Source organism: Eptatretus burgeri, chromosome 9 (assembly GCF_056783735.1).
Source record: "Eptatretus burgeri isolate ZD-2024b chromosome 9, Ebu_testis_v1, whole genome shotgun sequence".
NCBI classification, from domain to species: Eukaryota; Metazoa; Chordata; class Myxini; order Myxiniformes; family Myxinidae; genus Eptatretus; species Eptatretus burgeri.
Genome location: NC_140969.1, coordinates 67176785 through 67184284, shown reverse-complemented (window position 1 = coordinate 67184284; position 7500 = coordinate 67176785). Strand labels below are relative to the sequence as shown.

The following is a 7500-nucleotide window of genomic DNA, read 5'->3' as shown; positions in this document are numbered from 1 at the left end:
CTGGATTGAATAATTCAGTGGAACGGTTCCTACATGGTGTTGGCTTCAAATATATTTTTTTATCCCCATTTTTTGAAAAAAAAAACGGGGGGGGGGTGGAGTGGAGGGGTCTTTATCCCCACAATCAGTTGTGTCTGTCTGTCTGCCTTTCATGTTATCTCCTAAATGGTTAGACAGATATTCACCAACTTGGTAGTTATGATCACCACGTGGCATGAATGTGAAAAAGCAGTGTCATTTTGGTCTTACCCCCTGGGGTGTCTTAAAAGGTCAAAGACTGAAAAATGCAATTACGGGAACATTTTAAAATGAAATTTGTATCTGCAATCAGCATTGGGAGATTATATATATATATATATATATATATATATATATATATATATATATATATATATATATATATATATATATATATATATATATATATATATATATATATATATATATATATATATGTGTATTGTTGCGGATCCGGGGTGGCGGGAGTCTCACCCGGTCCGAGGCGTCACCCTTACCACCACCGTCTCCGGGGTTTATAACACCGGCCGGCTCAGCACAGGCCTCGGGTCACGTGCCTTCAATCGCGATACCAACGTAATCCTTGTACCTTACCATTTGGGAAAATAGAACCTCTGGTTAACCTCCGCCATCGAAGATGGACGGAGGTTACTGTTTTCACCCCTGTCTGTTTGTTTGTTTGTGAACAGTATTACGGAAAAACTCCTGGACGGATTTCGATGAAACTTGGTGGGGGAATTGGGTATCGTCCAAGGATCATGCCATTAAATTTTGGACTTGGTGCAAAGTCCAATATGGCGGCCATTTTGAAAAAATATTTGAATTTTTGTTTTTGCATTTCTGCATGTTTTAAGTGATTTCCAAACAACAAAAAAAATGTTAGAGAAAAAAAAAATTTGCAACTTTTTTTCAAAAAAATTTCGATTTTATTTGAAAAATATTTGATATTTCTTTTTGCATTTCTACATGTTTTGAGTGATTTCCAACCCCCCCCCCAAAAAAAAATTTGCTAGAAAAAAAAAAATTTTGCGCCTTTTTTTTTTCCAAAAAATTTCGATTTTTTTTTTTTCTGGCATTTTCTACATGCGCATCGATCTAGTTTAGTTTATTCAATCGTGGTTCAGTAGAGTCTGGTCCGTTTTGACCTACAATGAATCGGATATCAGGTTCACTTAAGTGACCCAGCAGTATTGGCGGCGGAGGTTTTGCACTCGACCGAGTGCTCCCCCTCTAGTTACAGACTGGTTTTGTCAGATGCCGAGCGTTTTCTGCCAGTCTGTAACCATTTTTGGTTTTATATGCCAAACGAACGGATCGTTCCTCGAAGTGACACGAATTAATCCATAGCGGCAACTTCAGACGAATTAACCAGATTTATTGGGGAACATCGGGGATCACAACACAAGCAAAATTCACGACAATGTTTTTATTAACACTCCTCAATCCGTTCTTAACTAGGGAACCACGGACTACTGGTTTCGAGGGGGTCGCTACCGAGATATGCCTTAAACAACGTGCAGACAAGGACAGACAGACAGACAGACAGACAGCATGCAAGACAAGACAGAGTACTTCGTGATGTTTCATGGACGAGAGGACAGTGTCAAAAGCACGAATGTCGCTCGCAAAAGGTGGATGTCCATGGATTCGAGCTCCAGCTCGAACGCGCCGCGTAGCGAAATGGAAGAGTCGTACTTTTGCTCCCTTCCCAACGCACGCGGTCTTTGCGCACTCTCACCCCGCGTGATATCGACGATGGGCCTCAGCTGATCTCTCTCATGGTCCAGCATACAAATCCAGGCCTGGCCCGTTCATCAGACAAGGCCCAAATCGAGGTGCCGAGCTCCGCAGGCGGATCGAAAAACGTGTCGAGCCATGAGGTGAGTAAGTACGGAGGCTCCGCGGCCAGACGCAGGCCGAACCTGTCGATCACCTCCCCATACGAGTCGATCGTCGACTCTGTGCAGGCCGCCTCTCCCACTGTCCAAAAGGGTAGACTCGATGTGCAGGCAGCCTCTCAAAGCCGACTGTCGTTTCTCAAAACTCAACCTTTTCACGAAGCCTTCATTTCTCTCGCTTTGAAGCCACTCCGAGCACGCCTCGAAAACCCGACTGTTGTTTTCCACACACAATACTCTTTTCTCCGAAGCCTTCGTTCACTCGCTTCGACACACGAGCACCCTCTCAACCGACTGTAGTTTTGCACTCCTGCCAAACTGAAGTTGTTCACGAGGTCTTTTCTTGCTCTCCCGTTACACGAGCACGCCCTCTCTCGGCGAAACCAACAAACTCCTCCCCTTCACGTCATTTTCTCTTTTTGGCCACTCCCTCTCAGCCGACTGAGTGGGGCCTCGTCCAGGATGGGGAAGAAGAAGAGGGACCTCTCGTTCCACCACCACCGCACAACAACAATACAGCCTCTTACACCTCCCGACACACACATATTACGTCCATTTTACCAAACAACCTAACTATACATGCATTTAATGGGGGATCTGAGCTAATCCTATATTTAGTAGTCCAATTAGGGCCATTTCCGTAACACTACCCCCACCTTTCTCCCGAGGCTCTCCTGAGCCTCCATCTGGGGCAGCCCACGGCAATGGCCCTGTCTAACGTACAGCACAGATCTCCCATTTACTCTAACCCACAACATGGGAAGCACTTAACTCCAAAAACCAAAGTGTCAGTAAGATTGGCATGTTCCTATCCTCGTGTGTCGGGTCACCAATCTAACAAACAAATTCACACTCTATGCACACTACTTAACATTCTAATGATGGATTTGAACGGGAGAGCATTCAATTTTACTTTTAACACCAATATTGGCATAGGAGCAGAACATTCAAAGGTTCAAAGTTCTTTCACGTGTTCGCTGCGTCATGCCCCCTCCCGGCAGTATTGTCTATTCACCCCTGAGGGTTTCCTCACTTCGTGGCCTTATTGGCCTCTCACCAGTATTGTCTATTCACCCCTGAGGGTTTCCTCACTTCGTGGCCTTATTGAGTTCAGTCGGCCCAGTGGCCTAATCTCACAGAGTTCTTCGGCTCACTGAGCCCACAAAATAGCATGCATCTTCGGCCGCAACGGCCCACAAAAGCACTTTGGCCTCAATGGCCCACAAAAATGCTTCAGCCCATATGGCCTACTCACGAGCAGCAGCAGGCAACAAGCCCTGCATTTGACAGCAGGTGACACAGCAATGGTGGGACGGTGATATCGATGGTAAGCAAATGCGGTTTGGAGGCGTTCCTGAGTACGCAAATGGGTGTGATGACCTTAGACCAGGTGAGATGGAGTGTACCCTTAACCTTCCTTGCCTGACTTGTTTTGTTTAAGTTCTCTCTTTTTTTTTTCTTCCTTCCTCTTTTTTTTTTTTTTCTTCCTTCCTCTTTTTTTTTTCCTTTTACAGACAGGATGGTGTGTTTCTTACTCAACTGTTATCTTCGTGGATGTGTGCTCATGACATACTGGTGGCCTTTTTGGCACTTGGAGAGGGTGACCTAGCCTGGCCCTTGTTAACAAATTCTCCCATCAACATTACTCGTACCAGGTGTCACACATGAATGGTGCGGAGGAGAGTCCATCAAACCTAACCATTCACTTTTAGCTCCAGACAATGCGACAAACCCTGCTATGGCTAGAATGATCCTAATGACCCATTTTTCCCGACCTGGCACACTGTTCCATCCTATTAAACCTGGGCAAGGCCCTTATTTGTCTTTTTCCATTCAGTGGTGCCAGGCATAACTCGCTGGCTGGGGAGTGTGACTACTACTAGGCCTCTTTGCATGATTCCAATCAGAGGTGGAGGAGACCCAGCGACCTCGGAGTTCACCTGAGTGTGCTTCTGGCGCTCCTAACTAAGGGGTGGCTCTCTCTAGCCCCCATACTGTGCCTTCATAGCACCTATACTGTGCTCTCATAGCACCTACACTGTGCTCACATAGCACCCATACTGTGCTCTCATAGCACTGAAGCTACCGTGCTCTCCTGGCACCTCCGACAGCCTTCACCTGCCAGGAACCCCCAAAGCCCTGCTGCCCTATTTCCCGACTCACCAACTTCCCAGACCATGTCACACTACCAGCCAGTATCCCCATACCTTGGCCTGCACCTACCCCTCACAGTCCGCCTGCACAATGGAACAGCAGCCAGAATCCATATCAAATCCTCCAAGTCCCCCAAACCTACACTAACTTGGTTAGGAGATTCCTACCGACAGGGTACGTTGTTCGCACTCACTCTCCTCATCTGCACAATCACGCCATTCACCCAAACACTTTAGTCATTCATTCCACAGTGCCACACTCCCAGTCCACAACACTATCCGACACCTTTCACTTTTATGTGAAAACAAAAACACACCAGTCCCTCGGATCCCACTTTGTCATCAAATTTAACCAGTACACTTTTTAATCAAATCCCAACTAATTTGTCACTATGTCCGTCGTCCGCTGGCCTCCTCCAGACTGCCCTAATCGTTTATTTCCAACCATTTAAACGAAACATCAAAATCTCGTCACCATCCCCATGGAACCTCTGCATGGTTCCAATCAGGCATTTCAATCCTTCCTCAAACAAGCGACCCTTTGTCATCCACTTGTTTCAGGTGTGTTTAATGCTCTGCCTGTAATGTCTCCACCACTTTTTTTTTTCCCAATAATCACTCAAATCCACTCGTGCCACTCATGCCTTCTGTCATCTCTCAATTTGCAATCACTTTCGGTGCAATTTCCAATCAAAATTTCTTACATCCCCATATGGCTGGCCTACTTCTTTGGCTCATTGGAAGGGGAGTGAGGGAACGAATCCCTCATTTCCCATTACATGAGCCCGCCGCCTTTCCGCCACGGCTCAAGGGGGTCACGCCTCAATAGGGGCTGTGATCTACCCCCTCCTTTTCTCCAGGGTTCGCGGAAGTCAGGTAAACCCTAATCGGTGGAACGGCCTCCCCCTCTTCTCTAGGGTTCACGGAAATCAGGTAAACCCCAATCAGGGAGGCGGCCTCCCCCTCTTCTCCATAACTCCCTGAAGGCAGATAAACCCCATTCAGCTGGCCAAACCACTCGTGTGCTCAGAAAGGTCTGAAGACCAAGTGACACATGCCAGTGCCGCCTGCCACTCATCTGCGCTCTACCCCAAAGTTCCTGTGAGGCTGATAGAGAAATTAAAATCCAATTTCTAAAGCCTGCTCCTGGATGCAACACCTCCGACTCTGTAAGAACCCATGCGGAGCTGTCCATTATGGTTTCTGTCCCCTGTGTCAAGTTCTGTCCTGGTGGCATTTCTATTTTCCCTTGCACCTCAAACCTATTTCCCATGTCACCACTCATTCCATGCTCAGGACTCCCACACACAGCAGGCTGCACACATTCCAAGGTTATGTGTTGACCTTCCACACATTCAACTTTGCCTGCATACTGACTAACTGCCTCGCACTCCAGGGTTACATTCTCTACCGCGAAGTGAATATCCACACACACTTTGGCCTCAGCAGCACATACCGGTGCTGTAGTCTGGACTGTGGGCTCACAGCATTCGTTCACAGGCACACCACACACACCTTCAGGGGTCACGCATATGTGCACCCCACCGGACAGAGTCTCTTCGTTGACATAAAATTCAATTTCTACCTTAAGCTCATCGTCCGCACCATGTATGCATGTACCCACGTACCTGCTTCGTTCCAGAGTCACCTCTGTCTGGTCGCTTCTCTCCAGCAGGTTGCTCATCATCGGTTTGCCATACTCCTCTGGGGCTGTCAGCTCCACATGCTTGACCTGCTCAAAATGTATCTCACTCGTCAACAACCCCGCATGCTCCCTCAATGTCTCAATCACCAGGGTTTGCTCTAATTGTGGTGTCATCTGACGAGTGAGGTCAATCAAGTTCCGCACCACTAACATTACTCCCTGTGGTAATATCACACATCCCACATTATTGTGCTGTTCTACTTCCTGGCTCCATTTTCCTTCCCATTTGAGTCGTTCTTCCTCTCCGAGCCTTTTTAGTTGTTCGTTATCTTTCCGGAGTTTTTCCATCTCCGTGGACTCCAACTTTGCTCTCCCCTTGAGTTGATCAGTTTCAAATTAATTTTCTTTTTGTTTTCCAATCAGTTTTCAGTCAGTTTTCAGTCAGTTTTCCAATCTCATCGTTTCCTTCAATTTGTTGATTTCCTTTTCCTGTTTCATTCCTTGTTCTTTTTATTTCTTATCCCACTGTCTCTCTTGTTCTTCATTCTCTAATCTCGTCGCTTCCTTCAATTGGCTGATTTCCTTTTCCCGTTTCATTCGTTGTTCTTTCACTATCTCCTCATACTCCAACCTTGCTTTTTCCTTTAGTTGTTAAATTTCAAATCCATGTTCTTTTTGTTTTCTTTCCCACTGTCTCTCATGTTACTCATTCTCCAATATCGTTGTTTCCTTCAATTTATTGATCTCCCTTTCCTGCTTCATTCGTTATTCTTTCACTACTCTTTCTTGTTTCCTCTCCCATTGTCTCATGTTCTTCCTTCTCCAATCTCGTCGTTTCTTTCACTTGGTTGATTTCCTTTTCCTGTCTCATTCATTGTTCCTTCACTACTCTTTCTTGCATCTCATTCTTTAATCTGGCCTTGGCTTCTAACTGTTCGATCTGCACAGTGTGGTTCCTTAACGTTTCATTTTCCTTTCTCTTTCTTTCCTCCCTTAACATCCTCAGTTCGTTTTGTAATTCCCTCTCTTTGCTTTGGTGTTTCTGTAACTCAGAAGCTTTTTCCCCTAATTTCTTGCCCATCTCCACATCTCTTTTGCCGTCTTCCCTCCTCATTTCCTCCAATTTCTTAGAGTATCCCCATAGTCATTCCAGATATTCCTCTTTTCTTCCTATCTCCTGTTCCAGGCGCTCCCTTATCTGATTGCCTGATCTTACCTCTTCCTTCAGTAGTTCCAATTCCCGTTTCTCCTTTTCCAGCTTTGTTTTCCATTCTTCTTCCAAGTTCTCTCTATCCCGGGAATTACTAATTTGCTCTTCCTCTATTCTTTCGTTCAGTTTGCTCTTCTCTTGTTCCGACTCGTAGGTACTCCACTCTACTTTACTCATTTCTCCCTGTAGTTCTTCGAACTGTCTTGACTTTTCCAACAATTCTTCCTTCCCTTACTCCAGATATTTCTCTCCTCGTTTTATCTTATGTTCTAGGTTTTCTCTAATCTGATTGCCTGATCTTACCTCTTCCTTCAGTTGTTTCAGTTCCAAATCATGTTCACGTTTTTCCTTTTCTAGCTTTTTTTCCATTCCTCCTCCAAGTTCTTCCTATCCTGGGAGATACCAATCTGCTCTTGCTCTATTCTTTTGTTCAGTTTGCTCTTCTCATATTCCAAATTACGGGTATAGAACACTACTAAATTCTATTTTCCACATTGTTCGTCGACTCTGTTGGCTATGTCCTCTTTCAGCCACCGAATTCGTTCCCGTATATCGGCCACTTATTGTGACCCACCG

General features: G+C 45.6%; 1 protein-coding gene across 7 annotated transcripts in view; it reads left to right on the top strand.

Moving 5' to 3' along the window:
• Positions 1 to 7500, top strand: part of LOC147020269 (uncharacterized) — a 178986-nt gene that overhangs the window by 31947 nt on the left and 139539 nt on the right. The gene's annotated exons all lie outside the window — the stretch shown is intronic.